Source organism: Pinus tabuliformis, chromosome 7, assembly GCF_031772625.1.
Source record: "Pinus tabuliformis cultivar Carrire ecotype Pingquan chromosome 7, CPIR1, whole genome shotgun sequence".
NCBI classification, from domain to species: domain Eukaryota; kingdom Viridiplantae; phylum Streptophyta; class Pinopsida; order Pinales; family Pinaceae; genus Pinus; species Pinus tabuliformis.
Window position 1 is genome coordinate 729,808,203 of NC_142293.1, and position 25,627 is coordinate 729,833,829.

Genomic DNA, 25,627 nt, shown 5'->3' on the forward strand with positions numbered 1-25,627 from the left:
TTTTGTATAAATTCACCAAAACAAGTGAGAAAAGAGAGATAAATCACTGTAATTACCAGCAAATCCCCGGTGACCACCATTTATCTTCAGTTATAAGGTCGAAATTCGCCTATAGAAGTCCACATTGAGCCAAGTTTCCATCAATTTACAGTCAGTTTGCGCATTCGTGAACTTAAAACCTTTGCTGCACTAATTCACCGGGAAAACAGCTTTGTTAGTCCCAGCATTTGCTCATTAGACTTTCTTGAGAGCATTTCAATTTGTTCTCACCATAACTCACCCTGCTTCCCCTGCAAATTGCCTTACTTCTGCAAAAAATACTGCTCTGTGTTGCTCTGCCCAGTGAAACAAGTTCTAGTACAATTCGGAGTACTAATTAACTATGGAAACACCAGTAGCACTAAACATTCCACCCTTGAATGCCCCACACAGAGAGTTGGAATGGCAGGCCCTGGGTGATAGAGATTACCAGATGACAGAAACACTCTCAATGCACACCAAATATAATATTCATGTACTCAATGAGCTGAAGGCCAAGCACCTCAATGGAACTGATATTCTAGGGATTTGGGACTCCAATTTGCCCATTTATAACCTCCCTCAAGTCAATGTCCTTCCAGATTTAGTTCATAGGTGCAATGCCAACTATGACCCATGTCAAAGAGCAGTCCTTAATACCTCAGGTTCAGTTTTGTTCCATGTCACCCCTGAGTCTATAAATCAAATGTTGAACTTTCACTCTACAAAGCCATTGACTCCTCTTTCCATGATGGACTTGCTAAAGAAAGGAGGCAAGCTGTCTAGTGCCCAAATCTTAAAGATTAATCAGCTATTCATTGAATCAGGCTCTCAAACTGTGAGGACCCCTCCTATAGGAAATGTCTATTTTAATGAGTTGGGCAGGTTGCTTGTGGATTTGATCAGTTATGTCCTGGGTTACAGATCAGCTGAGGATGCTGATGAAACCATTCTGGCAATGATGTCTATCTTCTCCCCTGGAATGCCTCCTTCTGTGCACTATGATTATGCTGCATACATTACCAATAAGATTCATGAACAATTGATGAATCTAGAGAGGGAGAAGGTGTTTAGATACACTTCATACATCTATCACTTGTTCCTATTTTATCAACCTGATGGCTTCCCTATTCCTCTCAAGAAGTTTGATGCTCAGGGAAACCCAAGATCAGTGGTATTTTGGACTTCAGTTTTTCATCACACATCTTATTCACCATACAACTATTGTGAGTTCATAGACCTCTTTATCCATCCAGCTATGTCCTTGCTATTGGGTACCCCTCCTCCAAGATTAACAGATGAGATGCAAAGGATTCTCCAGCTCTCAAAGGCCTACAGCATTGGGGATTGGTACTTTTACCAAAACCATACAGTGATCATAATATATGGCTGTGAATTGGCCCCATATAGGCTGCCAAGATATGTCCCTATGAGACTCTTTGCCTTAGAATATTTCAGGCAGTTTGGAAATGCAGACATGGTCCATTTCCATAGCAAAAACAAGAAGGTACAACTCAAAATAAGAAACCAGCTAGGCCCATTTCTTTATAACAAAAGAGAAGAAGGATGGAAAGAAGCAGATAAGATCCTAGAGGGCCTCCAATTGAAAACCAGTTTCCTCTGGTCACCCTATGACCCCAATCATTTCATTAGTCTTAGAACGGTCAAGTTTAAATTGGCTAGCTATGATCATGTCAGGCTGCCACACATTGAGAAATATGCCAATTTGTTAAGATGGAAAGAGGGCACATTAGAGGAAGCAAGTCCTAGAGAGGAAATACTACAAAGAGAAGCAAAGAAACTTGAGAAAGAAGCTGACTTGGAAACTTGTGGGCAGGTTTCCTCTTCTTATCAAAGGCAACTTGAAGCAGCTGCCTCATCCTCTACAGCCCACCAGCAAGCAGCTAAAACTACTCCTCAGGCAGCCAACAAGGGTAAAGAAAAGGAGATGGAGCAGGAACAGCCACCCCCTACGGCAGAACAGCAAAAAGAGCAGCCAAAGCAGCAAGAAGAAACAACTGAGGCCCCAATATCTACAGAGCAACAGACTCAAGAGAGTGTGCCTCCTAGGCAAGAAACAGTAGCGGAGGCCTCGGTGATCCAAACTCCACTGAATGAAGAAAGAAGCAGGAAGAGGGATAGAGAGCAGGAAACTCCCCTCACCACATCCACAAATCAAGGGGAGAAAAGGCAGAGACTAAATCCCCTCTCTGAAGAAGAGATGCCTATTGGGCAATCATTGGGTATGGGTCCACCAAGCATGGAGGCATCTGCCAGTTCCTTTCAGCAGGAACAAGAAAGAATAATTGGAGGAGAGGTCAGCTCCTCAAGTCAGCAGAGGAGGGCAGAGTCCAGTATAAAACAACAGTTCATTGACATCAAAAAGAGAAATTAGCCGGTGAGACTTCAACTGTACAATCACTTGCTAAAAATGGCTCCCACAAACCAACAAAGACTTATGTCAGCATATGACATAACAGAGGGAAAAATGACTATGAGTCATTTCATGCCCACTATGTTGCAGCCACAGTCAGCTGCAGATTATATAAGGACCAACCTTGAGGTTCTTGCCAAAGACATCCAGCAACCCTTCACCCTCAAACAGAAGAGGTTGCTCAACAGAGGAAGGACCAGGATGTAGCAGCCATGCTGCTAACACTACATAAGCAACTGGTACAAACAGAAGGGAAGCTGGTAGAGACAGAGGCTGCACTACAGGAGGCACTAAAGCAGAAAGAGGGAGGCCAGAATTCTTAGCCCCCTCAGCAAGTTATAAATCTTGAGGAGCCCCCTCAAACTATCACTCCTCCCACAAGGCAGACAGCTGAAACAGGCCCACCAACATCAGCACCAGCAACGACATCAGAACAGGCTCAAAGCCTAGACATGCAGAAGATGATGAAGGAGATTCAATTCCTGGAGGCCCAGATGGCAGAGCTGAATGAAGCCAAGGATAAATTGGCCACACTCAATGAGAAATATGACAAATCAAAGCAAACTGTGGCTGAGAAAACCAGGGAAGTAAAAGCTCTGGAGAAAAGGATAAAAGAATTACAAAAAGAGCTCTCTCTTGAGAAAGTGGTGGCCGAGATCAAGAAAGTCCTATGGGCCAATATTGGCCAATCAATAACAGATCAATGGCAGTACATAGAGACTATTCATGAGCACATGGAGCTCATAGGCAGGGCACACAAGGAAAGCCAAAGAGCAAGGGCATCTCTAGGCACTATGCCTGAGATAGCCAACAGAATGATAAATGTCCTTAATAACCGCACAGGCCCTCAGCTGGCAGCAATAGGGATCACCAATAGAACTGACACCATCTTGCTGATAAAGAGGGTCCTAACTTTGAGAAGTTTGGTGCAGACATTGGATAGAAGGTGCCAGGAGATGCAAACAGAGGTAAACAAATTCACAGATAAATTCACAGCATTGCACAGCAGAGGCCTTCCCAGCTTACTGAACAGCGCAGGAAGGCTACTATCCCATGAGAATTATGCAAAAAGGGTGAACACATTTGCCACAAATCAGATCACTGCAGGATCTAGCACCCCAGAGGAAGCAGGGCCTACATCTGAGCAGAGCCTTTATGAGAAAATAGAAAATTTGTTTTTCATCATGAATGAAATCAGACATTTGTTTGAAGTGCCTCCTACTTACTTCAAATATACTGAGGCAGATGAAACATTAGGCACAATTTTGAGACATCAGTTGCCTACACAGGAATGGTGGACCAGCATGATACAGACATTGTTGTAAACACATAGGTCTTCACCAAGTTTTTCATCAGAATATGAGTCATCATCTTCAGAAAAATTAATGCATTCAGTATGACTGGAAAAGACTGGGTTGAGCCAACTCAGCAAAGCAATTCGGCCACAAAAGCAACAGTGACAGGTACAGATGACAGGGCCGAGAAAGCTACAGTACGACAGAGCCATAAAGACATATCATTCAGAATTAATGCAGATCGCTCAACTGACTCAGTGGCTTCCAAAAGTCAAAAAGCTTTCTGACAGAACCAAAGAGTATTCATTATGTATTTAAGAGCAGCGATAACTTCCTTATCTGCTATTCTGAAAGTTGGTGAACGCAGTTATTGAGTTAATGACTCAGCGTTCAGATATTTTGTAAAACCGATTGTATATATTTCCCCTCGCATAAGTTTGCAGGGGTTGTTGATTTTCTCTCAAAAAGAGCCTATGTTGTAAATTTCAGAGTTTAATACAGGAAGCTAATGGAATTTCCAAATTTCTGTGTTGTTTGATGCGTTGGGGTGTGTTTGCTGACTGCTACAGGATTCCTGCATATTTCATGGCACAATAAGTCTCTTTAACCTTCTTGTTATGTATTTCATTCTTTCATAATCCGTTCATGCTCTATGTTTCACAGTTTAACAGCACAAAAAAAGAATAGTTTCAAGATTTATTCATTGAATACCCTGAACTCAATCTATGCTGTTATGAATGTTTTTCCTCCAGTTATAGTTATGAAAGTGTAATTCTTAATTGTTGCACCTTCAGACTAAAACTTTCACAGTGACTATTGTTCAGGAATTCAAACCTGCTCGTGGGCGATATATCTCATTCTCACACCACCAGCTTAGTGAAAAACTCTTAATTGCCTTTCACTGGTTAATCATATTTCATCATCACAATTTCAAGTTTGTTTCATGATATATCTAAACGGCCCTGCAGTTTAAACAACCCCACTCAACATTTCAAACAACCTATAACCACAGACTCCATTGCCCAATGGACTGAAACTGTCTGAAGATCTCATCTTAGCTACTAGAAGACATCATTCAACCAAAATTCAAATCAAAACCCATACCTCATAACTAGCCTAAGATCCTCAAGAACAAAGTTAAAAAACTAAAAGAGAGAGCCCTCTCTGATTACAAGTTGGCTAGAACCTGTGATCCAAAGCTTGGTTAGTGGTTACCCCGGCCGTATTCCCTTAGGAGTCAAAGGGAACAACCTGGATGTTAACAGAAGCTAACCTTCTTGAGGCCGAGAGGTGGTGGTTGTGGCAGCTAGGTACCACTGGGGATGGTAGTGGGTCAGCCCCCTCCGAGAATTGACCTACGACCATGAAGGCCTCGACACTGCAATTGATGGGGAAGGGAAGGAACAAGGCAGGGCGGCAAGTTGTAACACTACCACCCAGGTGCAAGACTACTATTATATTATGTTTAACTATATTTGGTTAACAAATTGTTGCAATGAACAAGGCTGGGATAGCGCAACCATGGCTCATCCTGCGAAAAATCGTGGTTGTGGAAGACGGGCCCAAGCAACCAGAAGGGACACGGACCTGAGCACGTCTGAGGTTCGCAGAGTTAGGAAAACAGTGGAAAGGCTTATCAGTGAAGTGGCATAGGCATACCATGAGAGCACAAATGAAGGTATCCGCAAAATTCTAGAGGAATTGGAAGATGAAGTTAAACAAGAAAGCGAAACAGACACAGAAATGGAGTATTGGAGGACCCTTTTCTCGAACCCTGGCAACACTAGAGGCAGAATCACTCAATTCAAATGGACCTTATACATGTATTGGCTGATGAAAATCCTACTGGGCAAGGCTATGGAGCAAATCTCGGTGGGCATGGTTGTCAGTGTTCAAGGCATGCCGAATTATAAATAGGAATATCAGAAGGTGCAGTTTCAACTGCACAAGCAAGATGTTAGACTTGGAAAAATTGAGAGGCACATCCCATGTCTCTTGGAACCGTCCGAGTAGCCAGGATCGAATGCCAAAGACCCAACACCAGTGGAATCGACTTCAGCTGAACATAATGACTAGATAATCTCTTTTGTTAGTTTTGTTTATATATGCGGGTAGCTTTTACATTTCCTTATGCAAGCATATGTATAGACATATATCTAGAGTCTGGACATGATTTTGAGACTTATATAGCTTGGGTAGAAAAACTGAAACTCTTTTGTTATTGGATGGCATACAATGCAGATAGGTGACCAACAGACTTGGTTTCCCACTGAGCAAGTTGAGGCCACCTAGCCAATCTATGTGGTGTAAATTTGCTCTATAAACTAATGAAAAAGGAGGATCTACCAAGCTTAACAAAAAAAAATAAGTATGTCTTATTATTGTTTTTATAAGATATTTTATTCAATATTATAAAATTATTAAAATTATAATGAAGTATATATTATTTTATTTTATTTATAAATTTCTTTAAATACTCAAATTTATTATTATAAAATGAAAATCATGAAGTGATACTAAACATTTCTTGTATTTTGTTTGTTTTTTTTTTGTATTTTCCATTCCCTTTACACAAGAATAAAAGAATTTTCGTGATAATTCTCATAAAAAGATGCAAATTTTGTTGTTCATTTACCTATAAAGAAAATTAAAACTTTACATAAAAATATATTATTTTTAAATTAGGATTTTTTTTAGTTTTATGCATTTTAAGATTATTTTTACAATATAAATATTTTTTTATATAATAATTCTTCCTACCATAATCAAAATTATTGAAACAAATTGATTTTATAATATATTTTTATAAATAGGTTGTGTTTTTTTTTTTTTAAATAAAATCTAACCTCTAAACTTGTTCACTCCAAATATAATAAGGAACTTCTTCGGAGTGGAATGAGGTTTAGGTAAAATATTTGTGATGTTTTTTAGCATTACTGGAGTAAGGAACTTCTTTTGAGTGGAATAAGGTTTAGGTAAAATATTTGTGATTTCTTTGAGCATTACTGGAAAGGAACTTCTTTTGAGTGGAATGAGGTTTAGGTAAAATATTTGTGATTTATTTGAGCATTTATTGTTCTTGCATATAAACAATAGGCTTGGAAAATTCGAGAATTTATGCTTGTTAAACTCATTAGTTTGACTTTTTCACTTTGTAATGTTCAAAATGACTAGAAAACAATAGTATTTGATTATTTACAAAGATGATGAAGACTCGAGGAGAAAAAAATGGAGGACGAAGAGACAATGGTTCAAGGGAGGAGGAGGCCTAGTCTACACATGGCTAGGGCCCAACCTAAATGTTGTCATGACCGTGTGAACCAATAAAGCTAGAAAAGGTGAGAAGGGTAGGCCCAACCAGAAGATCATGTGCCTTGTGGTATTGAATGTAGATTTTCTTGAGTTTTTAGGGTTTACTACAGAAGAAACATTGAAAGGGAAAGCAAGTTGAATATTATTCTCCAATAAATAGAGTTCCATGGTCCCTTTGTGTTGGATCCTTCCTAGGTGTGTAATGGGGGCTGAAGGACCCATAATAGAGTAATAAAAGTGGAGGTCACTAAATGTAAGGTGAACTTGGTCTATTATATTATTAAACAAGACCTGTTGTGGTAGTTAGTATTTAATAAATGTAATGAAGCCCCATTATATTTATTCAATACTAACTACCATAGTGAGCCTTATTTAATAATATATCGGACCGAAGACTCCACCTTACACTGAATGGTTTCCACTATTATTACTCTACTAAGAGCCCTTCAATCCCCATCACTCCCCTAGGGAGTATCTTAACACTCTAGCTTTATTGGATGATGGCAAATGCATCCAATGTGTACAATGATGAAAATTGTTATGATCCATGCACCTTAAAAATGATAAGAAACCAATAATTATAGTCCTCTTCGAGGGGGAAACATCCTTTTACAATGAACACCATGTACATGAGGGGTTTTAGCCTACATAACAATATAACAATAGAAATGTAACCAATCGATATCTAGGGCTTAATAAGGGCTTTTAGGGTTAATTGTTGGAAATACTGAGAGGGGGTGTGAATCAATATTTCTTTTAATTGTTATGTTATGCTAGTTAAGATTTTTATCAAAAGTTAAACGAGAACACATTAACTAGACACACACACACATATATATAATTTTTTTTTTAATGAATATAGTGAGGACTCCAATCCTCAAACACAAATCCAGGCACCAACTTGGTCTCAATGAGGACATCAATCCTCTTAGGCTCCAACCTAAACAAACACTTTCACTTTACTTCAAAATTTTACTCTAATACTACTTCAAAATGCTTTCCAAGATCTACTTCTAAGATGCTTCCAAAATTGCTCAAGTATGCCTTAAAGTTTGCTTTGAGGTCTTAACCAAATCCTTCAAAAAGTTCTTCCAATGTCTACTACACAAAGATGCCTTCAAGTTTTCTTCAACAAGTCACAAAGTTATGTCCAAAAACCTTCACTGAGGCCATCCAACCAAAATGGAGGAGGGATGTTTACTTGTATTTATACTTGTTCATGTTAATCAAAACAGAGTTGACCTATGTTTAATTTGACCTGACTTGTCTTGAACCTAACCTGTGCATCAATTTGAATATTTATTTAAATTTGTTTTAGTGAAATAGTATGTCTGTATAGGGGCGGATTGTTGAAAATGCAACAAGAAAATATAGTTTTGACTTTGTCTTGATCAAACTAGATTAAAATTCAAATTTCAATTTCAGCAAAATACTTGGAGGTAGTTAATTGAGGTGGCATGGATTTTGTCACTTAGTTAATTTGAGTTGGAGACATTTGAGTTGAGTTCAGTGTCATTGATTTCTAATTCCTAGCAATCTGTTTCAGTTAAGTTGAGTTATTGTCAGTTAAAATAGTTCCAGCTGTTAGAAAAACTAGTGGAGGGTCAAGTTGTGCAGTGTAAATTTAGTCACACTCAGTGGTCATCCAATTAACTAATCAATCTGCCCAAAATAAATGATGCATGTAGAGAATTCAAGTTACCCAATTAAGATTGGAGTTAAAGGGCAGTGTACTATCAGTTGTAAACTAATACAAGTTGTACAGCTGGTGCATACAGTGAAAGGATGGGCCTACATGAATTGTGCAATCCAATTGAGGAATTTCCCTAAAAAATAGGGGCTAATTACTCAATGAACAACACAAGGAAATAGGAGTTGGGAGGCTTGAAAATTTGGCTAAGAATTGGTGAGGTTCATTCAGTCAGGCAAAGGATAGAAGATACAGGTGCAGGTTGTGTTCAAGATTAAGCAAGCATATTGTATTCATCCAGATTCTTTGATTAATGCAATACAAATAGTAAGGGGTTTTGAGAAATTTCTTTCCCCTAGATAAATCTTTGTGTATGTGTGTTGAATCTTGATGCATGTTAATGATTTGTGTTCTTGATCGTGAATTTTCTTTCGCAGAACAATAGAGTAGCTTCTAGTCTTATGATTTAGTAAATTTCATGAGCATTTTAGAATCTCACATTAATTTCTACATGGTATCAGAGCTAGATTCAGAGTAGAGAAGAGCATTCGAAGTTGTGATTGCAGGAGGTTTCAATTTGAAGATCAATGTTGTAGGTTTTCTTCAGGACTGAGAAGATGGTTTTCAATGGACTTAGGCTCGAGTATGCCTTGGAAGGTACCACAAACTTTATGGCATGGAAGGACTGCATGGAGGTAGTATTGGATGACAATGGGCTGCTATAATACATCAAGTCAGGTGTAGCAAAACCCCAATCATTTGATGCCCATAATCTTGCTCAGTGGAAGAAGGATGTGGCTAAAGCGAGGAGAATCTTATTGGAGGGTGTATGAGAACATATTGTTTCGAATCTCCATGGGAAAGAGACTCTGTTCACGATGTGGAAAACAATGACAACGTTATTCGAGAATGATAGTGACCATAGAAAGCTGACACTCAAGGACAACCTTCAAAGTATCAAGATGCTGAAGAATGAAACAGTTCCATAGTACCTGAGCAGGTTTACACAATTCCACAGTACCTGAGAAGAAGAAGACTTGGTAGGTCTAGCCCTTTTGGGCCTTCCCAAGAGTTGGCATAGTTATCAAGATTCGGTAAATGGTAGAGAAAAAATACCAAGTTGGGAGTGATTATAGTTTGATCTATTGTAGGAAGAAATAAGGCAGAATACCAAAGACAAGACTTCATCCAAGGGCGAGGATGAGGAGAATTGTGCCTTGGCTGGAAAGGTAAAGAAAGGGAAAGGGAATAAATCTCAATCTAAAGTAGAATCTAGTAAAGGGGGCAAGAAGAAACACTTGTCCAGAATCATGTGCTTTCACTGTCATGAATTTGGGCACTATTCCATTAAATGTCCACACAAGAAGACAAGCAAGAAGACCTCAGGAGGAGCAACATGTGAAGCTTTGGCTTCACAATTCTAGCTTGACTTCGCTCTCATTGCATGCATGGAAATCACATTGATGGGAAGCATGTGGCATCTGGATAGTGGTGCCTTGTTCCAAATGATGGGGAACAAATATTTTTTTTCAGTGACTTGGAGGAGAAATATTTCCAGATGCACATCGAAATGGGAGATGATGGAAGGTACAATGCGACCAAGATCAACACAGTCACCTTTCAAAGTGAGTTGGGCTCCCCTCTCAGGATAAAGGACGTGATGTTTGTACTAGGTCTAAAGAAGAATATGATTTCCATCGTGGTGTTGTAAGACTGTGTGTACGATGTGATATTCAACAAAGCAGATGCATTCCTGAGACACATCGCCATGACACAAGCAAAGCAGATCGTGGTTCGAGTGAAGAACCTCTACAAGATGAATGTGGAAGATTGTGTTATTTTGAGCACAAAGGCGGAAAAGGTATAGAGCCTAGATGTCGGGAAATTATGGCATAGAAGACTTTTCCATTGGCATAATGGATCTTTGAAGATCATGCAACAGATCACCATAGGCCTCCCCAAGGGAACACTACAACATAAAAATACATGCAAAGGGTGTACCTTAGGGAAGTGCACAAAATCCACCTTTGATGATCGGGACAACAGGGCGCATGCAATCCTTAAAAGGATCCACTCTGATGTTTGTGGACCTTTCTCGAGATCCTCCACTGCCAAGCACATGTATTATGTTATATTTGTAGATGATTTCTCACATAAGTGCTGGATTTTCTTTATATAGAAGAAAGACCAAACATTCTCCAAGTTTGTTGAATTTAAAGCACATGTTGAGAAAGAAACTGGCAAGAAAGTGAAGGCTCTCAGGAGCGTAATGGAGGTGAGTACATGTCAAATGAGTTTAAAAATTTTCGTGCAAATGAAGGCATTTGATGGGAGTTGACAACACCCCACAACCCACAACAGAATGTGGTGGCTAAGAGGAAGAACAAAAGTGTTGTGGTAGCAGCATGGGCGATGTTGCATGACGAAGGCTTACCTCTACACTTATGGGCCAAAGCATGAAACACAACGGTCTATTTGCAAAACATGAGTCCTCATCATATTCTTGGGATGAGTACACTAGAAGAAGCCTTTTTAAGGAAGAAACCAGATGTGTCACACTTCAGGATCTTTGGAGCATCAACATATTTCCATGTCAACAAGGAAGTAAGGAAAAAGCTAGAGTTGAAAACAGAGTTGGGGATATTTGCAAGGTATAGTGATACACCTCACAACTATTGTCTATACCTGTTGTCCCTCATAATTATAGTCGTTCGAAGGGATGTGAATTTCGATGAGGAGAAGGCAATGAACTGTTCTCTTTGGAGGGAGATTTAGTTGCATGCATATCATGAGCTTTTGACTCCAAAGGAATAACCTTAAGAAGTTGTGGAGTAGCCACAAGCATAGGAGCAAAGAGTGGAGACAACTACTCAAGCAAAGAAATTCACAAAAGGAAGGAAACGAACCAAGGAAGTTGACATATTATTGCAAGATGCTAGAGAGAATGTGGGAGCACCCACATCACATGCAGAGGAGGTCACCGGATCAGTACACTGGCTACATGGCTCTGATGACTGATCTCGTAGAAACAAAACCATCCTCATTTGAGGAAGCAATAAAGAATCCTATATGGGTTGATGCTATGTTAGAGGAATATGATTCCATTGTTAGAAACAGTGTTTGGGAAGTGGTCCCAAACAAATCAGTGGTAGGTTCGAGATGACTTTACAAGGTAAAGCATGCATCAGACGGAAGCATAGAGAAGCACAAGGCCAAATTGTGGCTAAGGGGTACTCTCAAGTTGAAGGGATTGACTATGAAGAGACCTTTGCTCCTGTAGCAAGGTACTCTTCCATCAGATCAATTCTTGCTAGCATAGATGGGTTGTAAAATCCACCAGATGGATGTGAAGACAACATTCCTCAATGGAGTTATTGAGGAGGAGGTGTACATCGAATAAACTAAAGTTTTTGAGACCTTTGACAGAGAGTCACATGTGTTTACTCAAGCGAGCGTTGTATGGGTTGAAGCAAGCACCCTGTGATTGGTACACCAGGATCGATAATTATCTCACCAGTCTAGGCTTCACCAAAATTGAAGTGGATGCAAACCTTTACCACATCTTTGTAGAAGGTTAATTGTTGATTATTGTCTTATATGTTGATGACTTTATTTTGACTAGTGATGAACAAATTATCAGATCTTGCAAGGAGGACCTTGCAAGAGAGTTCGAAAAGAAGGACATGGGTCTCATGCACTATTTTCTCTATTTGGAAGTATGGAAAGGAGAAGGGGAATTGTTTGTCTCTAAAGGTAAGTATGCCAATGAGATACTTCATAAGTTTTGCATGGACATATGCAAACCCATGGAGACTCCTCTAGTGACCAACTACAAGAAAGAGGATTCCACTTTAGGCGAGGAAGTGGATGCTACTATGTACAAGAAATTGGTGTATTCACTCATGTACCTTGTGAACACATGACCAAACATGTGTTATGCAATCAACCAGTTGAGATAATAAACATGTTCTACGGTACCTCAGAGGCACCACTTAGTTTGGACTATGGTACAAACAAATAGAGGGACTGAAGCTATGTGGCTTCACAGATGCAGATTGGGCGGGGATTCCATCAAACCGAAAGAGCACATCAGGAGGAATTTTTAGTTTTTGGTCCGTAGTGGTTTCTTGGTACAACAGGAATCAAATATTTGTGGCACTGACCTCAGCAGAAGTAGAATACATGGCTACTAGTCAAACATCATGTGAGGTGATCTAGATGAGAAAGATTCTTGTTGGGTTATTTGGTCAGATGATGGATCCTACTGCGATTTACTATGATAATCGGAGTTGTATCAAGCTCTTTTAAAATCCTATTTTTCACCATTGATCCAAGCACATAGATATCTAGTATCACCATCTACAAGATTGTGTGCAGATGCAGATCATGTTATTGCAGTACATTCCAACAAAGGAACAAGGTGCAGACATTCTGACAAAACTTTTGTCTAGAGGTAAATTCAATTTCCATAGAGGTAGGATTGGGGTGGCAGAGAATCCCTTTCTTATTGAGAGGGAGTGTTGAAGATGCAACAATAAAATCTAGTTTTGACTTTGCCTTGGTCAAACTAGATTAAAATTCGAATTTCAATTTTAGCGGAATAGTTGGAGGTAGTTAACTGAGGTGACATGGATTTTGCCACTTACTCAGTTAATTCTAGTTGGAGACACTTAAATTCAGTTCAATATGATTGATTGCTAATTTCTAGCAATCTATTTAAGTTAAGTTGAATTATTGTTAGTTGAACTAGTTCCAACTATTAGAAAAACTAGTGGAAGGTCAAGTTGTGCAGTGTAACTTCAGTCGCACTCAATGGTCATCTAGTTAACTGAAATCAACCCAAAATAATTGATGCATGCAGATAATTCTAGTTACCCAATTGAGATTGGAGTTCAAGGGCAGTGTACTATAATTTGTAAACCAATCCAAGTTGTATAGGTGGTGCATGCAGTCAAAGGATGGGCCTATAGGAATTGCGCAATCCAATTGAGGAATTAACCTAAAAAATATGGGTTAATTCCTCAATGAACAACGCAAGGAAATAAGAGTTGGGAGGCTTAAAATTTTGATTAAGTATTGGTCAGGTTCAGTCAGTCAGGCAAAGGATAGAAGATACAGGTGCAGTTTGTGCTCAAGCTTGAGCAATCATATTGTATTCATCCAAATTATTTTATTAATGCAATACAAATAGCAAGGGGTTTTGAGCAGTTGATTTCCCCTAGATAAATCTATGTGTATGTGTATTGAATCTTGATGCATGTTAATGATTTGTGTTCTCGATCATGAATCTACTTCCGCAGAGCAGTAGAGTAGCTTCTAGTCTTATGATTTAGTAAATTTCATGAGCAATTTAGAATCTACACATTAATTTTTACACAAACTTGATTGAAAGGTACATAAACCAAGAGGCTAGTTTATGAGCAAGCTTCTCTTGAGTCTTAAACACATTAATGACATTTCATGTATTATATTATTCACCTTCAATGTCATACTCTATTGCAAAGGGTTCGTTCATTATGGTTCATGGTATTCTCTTGGATAGAGGGCACACAACATCTTAGGATTGCATCTATCTCTACCTTGTGAGCGAGAGGTTATATTCACAAACTGTAAAACTTTGATGAAGACTTGTGATGGATGTATTACAATTATCACAATAAACACGTTCATCTGGATCCCCAATAGCCTTGGAAATTTCCAAGAGTCTGTGTTGGTTTTCCTTAAATACTAGCTCCCACTTCCTAATCTAACATTTGTTCTTTTTTGATCCTAGATACCATAGGGAGGAGAATTGCAAATTACGAGACATGAGAGACAATGAACCCTATTTGATTTAATCGATGCATGCTCCTTTTTCTTGGGCCATCAATGACAATAATGACATCTCAACGATCTCCCCCTTTGTCATTAATGGCAATACTCCTACATTTCTCCCCCTTTTGTAATTCTCTCTCCCCCTTTGAAATCAATGGCAAATGGGGTGCTCCCCTTGTCTGCATTTTCTCCATATGACCTGCCAACTACTCCCCCTATCTGCGTTATCTCTTTTTTCAAACACTATTGTTGTCTGGTGCATTTAGTGCAATCAAATATACATCTCAACAATGTTATTTCAAATAGCTTTTTAGGTCAAAGAGTGTGACAATTATCGTCTTGCATATTGCAACAAAGTCATCATGGCATTCATGTGATTTGAAAGTAATGTAACGAACCCTATAAGAAGATGCACCCAAAATGAAAATGAATATGGGATAGTACGGAAAGGCCCAACCCAAAAATGATGATTCCATTCCTTTGGTACATATCAATAGAAGAACCATGTACATATGGAAAATAAAATAATCCCATGTAATCATAAATGTTTGTATTTTGCATGTTTTTTTTTTTCATATCATCAACAACATGGCTTGTAGAACTGGAGTTAGACCTGTCAAAAATTTCCTTATTCATAGTAAAGCCAAAACCTGAAGCTATAACATCATCTGCTCCACATGAATACTCTCTTCTATCTTCACATAAACATGCACATACTCTTAATAAGGATCATTCAAACTCTTGTGACACTTTGCTTCAAGTTCTAACCCCTTAATGCAATCATTACTAAAATTCAATGATCCATTTAAACTTAGGACATATAATCTACATGTATTTTGTGTAAATATCATCAACGTCATTTTGGTATTGGTTCTCTAGATTTGTGACTCTTATGTCATCATCCTTGTGCTTCTCAGTGTCAATTTCATCAAAGTCTAGACTAGTTTGAGTGCTAACCCTTGGATTATTATTGCCAGAGATGAGTCTACCCTTAAAACACACTAGATACTAATGCCCAACTTTGAATTCTCTTCCATGGTGGCTTTATCAAAGTGATTTATATTACTGTCTCCTCCAAGTTATGAGTACAAATATCCATCTGTAACAACATTATCATAAGTTTCTTAGTCTTCAAGGCCTTTCTCTAAACCTGGGCTTCTTCCTTTTATGTTGGCCTATGAAGCAGTGCATTCAGCATGATTTTGACTTATAACTAGCCCATTTTCTAAGCTTCCTTTCTAGTTTATCTGAACGAGACCATTATCTTCCAAAAGACCAAGAAGACCTCCTTCCTTTGGCACTAAAACAAGACTAGATTCACCTTCACTAGAACCATTGGTGATATTTTCCTTGGCATCATCCTTTGGATCATTTTCATGGATTGGAGCACTGATGTTTTAAAAGAGGTTTGGAATGTGTTATTTTGGCTTGACATACATTTTCCTAGTTTCCTTCAATGGATATCCTACAATTTATGCCTCTCACGAATTTCTTATCAGCTTTCCACTTTCTAGGAAATAATAATACTTGTTTACAAGAGTACACAAATTAAAGAGTCCATATCTCTCCAATGTTATGCATTGCACTTTGTAGGACAAACTCCAAGCATATATCCGTTGTAGGCAGTTATAGCAAGATTAGGCTCCACACAACACTTAACCTTTAGTAACTTGATCATCACTTAGCACTTCCTTTCCATCCATCCATCTAACATTTTTCATCATGGCAAGGAAACATAGCAGTGATGAACTCCTTTAATTAAGATTTGGGCCTTGAACATGTAAATATAATTAATGATTTTCTGTCTTTGGCTCCACTTGTTTTCTTCTCCAAAATTTCACAGAATTTTGAAATAAATTTTGTTCTTTTATTTGATTAGGAACCCATTTCATGCCACTTATGTAGTCCCAAGTTATATGACCAAATTTATGACATTGATAACATTCTCTATTGAACTTCAAAAATGGATCAGTTGAGCTATAATATCAATTGAGGATTCTATCTTGTCTACTTGCAATTTTCCTTCAAGGGTTTTGATGATGACCTTTATAATCATTCTTGTAGTATGCTCTACAATCTCTAGCTTTATGACCAAAATTAGTACATGAATAATAATAACCAGAGAATATGATCTGATACATGGATGAGAAGATTTTCCTTAATGATTTTCTAAAATTGTTTTGCTTTGGAGAATGTTGAATCCTTCATTGATTTTCGTTATTACTTGCATTGAGAGAAAATTCCTTGGGGGCATCAATATAACTTATTGGAAAGGTAGCACTTGCAACATTCTCCCGATTTTCATTGTGATATGGTCTTTGAAGGATAATGACTTTGTTTTCAGACTTTTCTTCAAATTTTTGCTTTGGGAAAGGACATTCTCTTGTATACCAAGTCCTGTTTTGTCAAATGGTGATCTTTGATGGCTGGGAATGTCATCTAATGACTGAAAATGCTTCAAACTCTTGCATATCTTATCAACTTCATTTCTTAAGGATACTGTTGTCGTTAGATTCCCCCCTTATTGCCTAGGCTCTTTCTGAGTGTTTTGTCTTACATCTCCCTCTTCATATGACTCCTTTTGTATTCCTATGGCTTGCTCAAATCTTCATGACAGTATTTCTCTGCGAGATCATTATAACTAAGAACAACCATTATAGAATTAAATGAAAAATTTTGATTTTTTTAGTTCTCAGTCAAATTTCTTCTATTAGGTTTCCATTAAAACAAGGAGTACAAAAGGTGTCTCTACAATCCCCATTACCTCATTCCAACCAGACTTGTTTGCATTGGGGGTCGAAGGATGCCACAGATAGACCTTTACATTCATTATTTCTGCCAGGCTCAGTAGCCATACAGTGCACAGAGGAGACAAAAAGAACAAAAATACTAATAGTAGCATATCAAGGAGGAGGATCGGGGGGAAGTATAGGGGGAGTAGCGTAATAACCAACACGTTCATGCATGTGGAAGTCAATGTGTTTCACACGAGCTTCTAGATCGCGGAGATGATCACCAGTTTGGTGATGGCTCTGTCAGAGGTTGTCCAACTGTTCCAAGATCTTGTTATGGCTAAATTGAATGTTGTTCATGTATGCAACTAGTTCATTGTAGTCCTCATACCTGTGAACACGAATAATATCCATGTTGGCTTGAATGCCTCATAGTTGCTCTGTTATAGAGTCTAAGGAGGTTGGAGCAATTATACGACCTAGAGAACAGTTCAGAGTGTGAGCCACCTCACCTTCATGTTCCATACTTGCAGAATTTCAAGAGGAATAGCTGGGGTTGTGGGTTGGACGACCTGCATTGAATTGATGTTCGCCCCCATGGCGTGCCCTCCCTCTCTGACGCAACATTTCCCTAGAACCTGAAGGATCGACAAACAAGGTCATCGAGTGATCCCCAAATCTCCTAGCTGAATAGAAGTAGGAACAATGACCGGTAGAACACTAAAACTTGCATTTCCTAAAAATGGTAAAACCACTCGGGGAGAAGTTCTGTAACAAGAGGAGATAAACTTCCTCGAAACAAAGCAATTGCCAAGAATAAACATGTCACTAAAGCCCATAGTCACCCAAATGCTAAATTCCTCCACCCAGTTGGTAAGATAGCCTACCCAAAAAGCACCAACCTCGAAACAACAATAGCCCAGAAAACACAAGGGGCTTAAAGGGGAACTAAATGCCCACTTGTTTAAGCTACATATGAGGGTGGCCACCAATGCTATGCCAAAACAAGGGCAAAGACGAAAGCCAAACTTGCACAAACAGAGACTAGAATCAAGAGCAATGAACAGAACGCTTAACACCCCAAGACGCAAACCCCAAAGCTCGACAAAGTCCCCTTTGAGGTTCTCCCTGAGTTACCCATAGAACTATTGACAAACCAACTAAACAAATATAAACAATGTAGCAGGGTTACATCTCGGTAAAGGGTAGATCACCATGAAACTACAACCTAGAATGGGAGAAGGTGCCTAAGTTTCTAGCTAGACGTTGAGCCAAGAACCAATTCGTTGCTCAGGGTTGTATCCAGGTCCCATATACTAATTTAAAAATCACAGTTAATCCATTTTCCTATAAGCCGACCTGCCACTATGTTGCGACCATAGAGCCAACACCGAGGTGAGCAACCATGGTCACTGTCGTGATCCCTGCCATTCTCTCTCCACCCAAAATTCATCGCCCAAAATTCCAAAGTGGAATGAATTCCATCACGTCTATTAACATACTTGTCAAAGATTCTGAATACTCCTCTCGACAGATGTACCGGAGTCTGAAGCTGTCCGTTAATGATCACATGTGTGCCGCGTGGGGGAGGGGGGTAACCTTGAGGTCCGCTGGTTAACTGTGAAAATTTGAAATTTTAATTCTAAATTATTAATGCCAATTTTTTTTTTATAAATATAAGTTATAATTATTTTTATAATAACCAACATAGATCCATCTTAACTTCGGATCTACCAAGCGCCAAGAGGGATCAAATCTCTTGATATGCAAAAATCTTTTAAAGTGAAAAGAGAATTGACTGCTCTTGGTGCTTGGTAGTTCCGAAGTTAAGAAGGATCTAGGCTGGTTTAGTTTCCCCTTTAAATAGGCTATATTCCACACCAATACCACGGGCCTTTTTTTTTTTTTTAAAGCTTGACAAGACTACATCTTCATCAAGGAGCTCTTTAACAAGCACCCAATCACAATCTATCCAAGACCCTGTGGACTTTTTTTTGTAAGCTTTGCATGATTACATGTTCATCATGTCCAATATATCACCTTGATTGGGGCGGGGAACTGAACCAGTGACTTCACATCAAGGAGTGCCTTAACATAACACTCGATCACCGTCTATCCTAAACTCGTGGACCCAAGATAAAGACATTTTTTTTTTTGTAAGCTTGACAGGACTACATCTTCATCATGTCCAATATATCACCCCGATCGAGGTTGGGAATTGAACCGGTGACTTCACATCAAAGAGTGCATTAAAAGAGCACCCGATCACCATCTATCCAAAACCATTTTTATTTTATTTTTATAAAGCTATTTCTATTTTGTTATTTTATTTTGACCAAGTTAAAATGTTTACATTACATTAATATTTATATTTGATATGATTTATTTAATTTAATTTTAATTTTAATATGTTTTGACTTAGTCAAAATATTAAATATTATATTACACCATCTCTACTATACTAAATTAAAAAAAACCTTTCAACACAATTAACAATTAAAAATAAAATTTTGATTATTAAAATAATTATAAAAATTAAAAATAAAATAAAATAATTAAAATATAAACCTAACATAAAAATTAAATCATAAAAATAAAATAAATAAAATCAATATCAAATAAAATATAAATTAAAACAACATAAAAATTAAATAAAGCAAATAAAATAAACAATAATTAAAAAATATATAAAACTCTAAACCCACTCCCTCACTCCCTCACCTCTTATTCACTTGACAATTTATTAACAGACTTAATATAGTGTAAGATGAACGAATGGCATAAGTCCCTTGCTCATACCATGCATGGGGTGCCCCTAACTAAATTTAAAGTCCTATAATAATATGCCCTTAACGAATATTGAAACAAAGCGTGTGCTTGTATTACATGCCATCCAACTCTCCAAACGAACGACGATTAATGGGCACGGGAAAAGGCATTGAGCTCTAGTTTTAAATTTTTATAAAGTTTATAAACATATTAAGGGTTATAATTAAAATTACTTTTTAATCCCTTTATTTATCTCTCTCAATGGTGGGTCGTGTCATTTTAAAAATTTGATTATATGTGTCATATAGTTTATAGTTTTGTAATCCACGTGGTTCCCGTTCACGTTGTTAGAAAAAGGAATTCCTAACAGCCATATTTAGAAAAAAACCATAAAAGCCATGAAACGAGAAAAAAAAGGAGTTGTCTATAATGCGACTTTTTGAGATTCCGGTGACGGAATCTGGCGGAAGAAATTGAGATGAAATCATGATGTGTTGCAGTTAAAATGGTTTTTTAACTGCATATTCGGATTCAGCACCCTGAAAAACCCCTGGGACGCTTTCATTGTGCAGAAACTAGTTATCAAACTTCGATTTCAATAAATTACTGCCGGATTTTCACCCGAAAAAATCGCTGGAAAGGATTTCAAAAAGTCGCTTTAAAGACTACGTCGAAAAAAAATAAAGCCATAAAAGGAAAAAAAAAGCTAACAGCCACCTTGGAAAAAGCAATACAAGCCATCATGAAAAAAGCCTTAAAAGAGGAAAACATATGACGAGACATTGAAGTGAGTTTGAAAGAGGGATTAGCGGGGGAGAGGTGCGCCCCTGCTGTGTGACTTTGGCAGTAATAAGATGTGATGGCCATCTTTTTTGGTTATTTTGTTTTGTTCTAGTTATTCATGGGTGATTTTGTTTCTGGATTGGTTTTTTTCAGCATGGCCATGCTAAATTGCTGATTTTCAGTTTGTTTGTTTTTTTCCCTGGTACTTTTTTTCCTGAGTGTTTTCCCTGTGTTTAACGAAGGCTGCCCAAATAGCGTAAGGATACAATGGCTACGGGTGAATGCTAAGGTATATTTGATATTGGGTGAATTTATGAATTGTGCATGCAGCTGCAACTGACATTAAATCTTGTCCAATTTACTATAATTGTGGGTTTATTTATTTGATTTTGGGTAATAAATAACTTCAAATCTTGACAAATTTGCTATAATTGTAGGATCAAACCGACCTGATGAAATTCGGCAAGAACGGAGAAGGGAGGTGGGAAATTACTTTTGGATTTTTCGGTTCCCATGGTGAAGCAGCAAAATGGCAACTAAGAATAAATTATCTCTGGAGGCATTACACCCGTGGGAAACCACTCATGAATCTCACTGCGTTCAGGTAAGTGTAAGTGGCTTCGTAACTATAGAGATACATGCACTCTTATATTCCTCTGCATATAGTAAATTTTGATTCATGATGACTGAGTATAGAAGTGGTAAGTAGCTGTGATAAATGATAGTAAATACTAAGAGCGTTGTAGTAGATGATGAATGAAACGATGCGATGGATTGATGAGTTGTTCTATATATACGAGATAGTTTCTCTAATTGAAAGAGATAGTTGTTGATGTCTTGATATGTGTTGCAGTAGATGATGAATGAAACGATGGTAATTGATGGATGAGTTGTTCTATATATACGAGTTAGTTTTTGTAATTGAATAGAGATAGTTGTTGATGTCTTGATGTGTTCTCCGTTCATAGAGAATCTGGTTAGTGAAGAGTGAAGTGGTGCATTATTCTATCAATTGATTGTTTTATTTCTTTTTGTCTAGTTTTGACCCTGTAATTGAAGAAATGAAATGATTGAGGTGATGTATGAGCAATGTATTCTCATAGCTATTGAGGTGATGTATGAGCTCTGAGTTGTGTTAGTTTTCTCCCTTTACTGAGTAAATTGCTTTCTTCATTATGGTCCTCGGCTAAAAACTGTGTATATACGCAGCTTGTTTGTTGCAGTTGTTTGCCCCTTGTATTTTCCTAGTTAAACTATTTATCAAACTATATTAGAATTCGATATGTTTTTTTCCATGTCTGATGTAACACACCCCCTTTACTACGCTAACCCCAGACTCAGGGTGCTGTCATGAGAATAGGGTAAAATTTCCTCTCGTTTAGGGTTTTATCCTGTTTACTTTGAACCGCTTTCAAGTGCTCATTGTAATAGCTAATCCAAACATTTGTTTGGATCATTTGTTCAAGAGTTTACTTCAACATTTGGTTCAAAGTTTTCTTATCATCACTGATGAGGCTGAGTTTTTAACTATTCTTTTAGGGTTTTACCCTTATACAAAGTTTCCACTTTCCTTTTAGGGTTCCTTCAGCTCTAAGGTTTTATAATATTTTACCCTCTTTACAAGAACAACATTCCTTAGGTTTTCTTTTCACTTTCTTGTTTTTTTTTTTTCAATACTTATTTCTGCATGGCCCTAAATAAAGAAACAATACATTACAAATTTCTGGGGATGGTATTATTTCCTTTTTTGGTCCACACAACGGGTTCCTTCAAGACTTACAAAGTCTTCTTCTTTGCTGACCCTAATGACCTTAGAATGACACTCTGCCCTAATCAACATGGCAACTTATATTTGGCAAAATCTGATACAAAAGAACTCTATATGCAATGATTACCGTACAGAGATTGGTGCCTTTAAGTTTTGCTTACTTATCTCCATAGGATGAAGAGCTTGTGGAGTTATAGTTTGCAATAGGGATCGTCTAAATGATATTGCTGACACTGTTATCCATCACACTCCAGCTCTATCCAAAACAGTCTAGACAAACCACATTTGTTGCATCTTAATCTAAACTCAAATTTCTGAGAACAAAATCTTCATTTTCAGTCCTAAGAAAACTTTTACAACTGAGATTTATATATGCCCAGAAATTCTCTTTTATTTCAGCACAAGGGATCTTAGAAATTACAGCTTTTATTCTACACTTAAATCTGCTCCTAAGCCTGTAAAATTCATTGGATAATACCTGTAACATCTAACCAGTGATTCTGTCTCATAAATCTTCAATCCTTAACAATCTAATAACCCTTAAGTCAGATTTATAATAATTCCTTAAAACCTTCAATATTCATTATATATTTCAGGACTTAGCGGAGTTAGGGAGGTCACCCTTGTGTTGGCACTACACCATCCTCAAGTGAGGGAAGATGTTGCTCACGTAACAGTGATGACTCTTCCATGTTCCACTTGGATTTCTCTTAATGAAGACTTTACACATAAGGGATGGTTTCAGTTACGGGCGCTTCAGCTACATCTCCCCTGCCTTACTGAGATTCCTATTTCACTGATTGGGCATATTGCTACTTGCAGTGGAGGAAAGTACAAGAAACATTGATCTTTCTCTTCTGTAGGACTTTACTGCACGGTCAATTCTGCCAAAACATCTGCCAAGGAAATATTATACTTGGCTGTTCTTCATGCATAATAAGTGAATGTTGCAGTGCACATAAATGACACAGAAATAATTTTGGATAAAATGGCACTGGAATTGCACGTACATGTTTAGAGTCCTGCTAAATTTGTAAATAACTAGACCATGACTGCTGAAAATTCACAAATGGGCACTAAGGTCAACCCAAGCCATGGTGAAAATGAGTACCTAATAAGTATGGACTGTAGAGTTAAATTTAAGCAGTTGAACTGTACCTTACAACACCATTGTGAGTAACCATATAATTACATTTAAGTGGTGGATGTGGACGTACCAAACCATCATAGTCGATATACAACATAGTGTACAGTTTGCTGACCAAGTAGCTGCTATGTCAAATTGTATCTATTGATTTTGACTAATAATTAAAATTTAATATAGTTCTTTAATACTTGTATCAGAGCCACAAGTTAAGTAATCTCCTAGCTAAGTGAGCACAAAGTCAAGACTACCAATCAAAATGCCTTTCACACAAAAAGTGAAATCACCATCTGTGAATTATTTGCTGCAATAAACAACATATCACTATTTGTCTTCAATTAGCATCTGTTTCACAGACATCATAACCAACATATTCCTTGTTGCAACCAACACTGACTGACCAAGGAGATTACCATTTTCTAAATTACAAAGGCAATAATTCGCTCTGAATATGCAATATTAGTAGCACACATATGGCAGACATCAACCCCAAAAACTAATAGTTCAATTTTCCTTATTTAACATTTACGAATTGATCGCATTGCTCTGCTCTAATCATAATGAATCAGCTCTTTCGGTAGGTCAATTTGTTAAAGGTGTGTATTCGGTCGTCTACTCAATGGATATGATTCGGGCAACATATCATTTACCCTATCGTATCCACATCTATATTGTAAGGTGCACCATACAGTACAACATGCATGATGGTTCGAAAGAGAATCCAAAAGTAAAAACGCAGATTTGTTGTGAAAAGCAGCAAGTTCACTTCGAGAACAGAGCATGCAAACTCTTGTGTCAAAGAAAACTTATTAAATCGAAGTACAAAGATACATAATGGACAAACCCATAAGTGGGCTCAAGTTTATTTTGAGGCAGAGATGACCTTACAGATATAACTAGTTGGGCATTGCTTTGCTTTCTGCACTTACCTGTAACATTCGTCACAATAGTTCTATCTTGATAAACACATGACTATAAGTTAGGATCCTCTACATAAGACTTCTAGAAACTCTATAACCAGAAGCATCTTATCAATGGAGTGTAGTGGCATCACAAACACCTATGAAAATCTAACCTCCTGCAGGTTTTTGTTTCCTATGAGACGGCAGTGAAAGTAAAAGGGAAAACCTGAACTGGACTTGATCAAGATTCAACCTGTGAACGTAAGGATGTTAAAATTGACAACTAGGGCCAAACTCCATGTGTGTCATATTATTAATGGCAGCTGATATTTTTCTTGGATCCCTCTCATCGAGAGGTGTAGGATTGATTTAAAGATCATCCGATTCCGATAAGTATTCATGGAGATATGAATTTATTTGTGTCATGGGACAATTCGTCAAGGTCGGCCAGCAACCAAACAAACCCCACTTGTGCTCAACATTTTTGTATAAATAGAGGTGGCCTTCAAGTCATTTCTACACACTCACTTGGGATCTCTTCCTCTCTACTTGTCTTTGGGTTTTAGTAGGAGGAGAGATCCTAAGGGATAATGCTGCCCTGATGGAGAAAGGATCTACGCTACCCTAATAGAGATCTACGCTGTGCTAATGGAGATCTACGCTGCCCTAATGAAGAAGCCCTAGACGCAGAAAGGAAGGGAGATCTAGAATGGTGAAGGAAGCGTACATAACGCAGCAAGGAAAGATCTAACTGCTAGTCTAGAAGAGACCCTATTCGCTGTCCTAAAAGGCACCTATATGCAGCCCTAAGGAGAGGGACGTATACACTGATCAAAAGAGCCCTAGCCGCAGTCTTGAAGGAGCTCTGGCTGCAAATCTAAGAAGCCCTAGCCGCAGTCAATAGGAGTTCTAATGCACAGTAAGAAAACACCCTAATCCGCAGCAAAGAGGGAGCCCTATACGCAG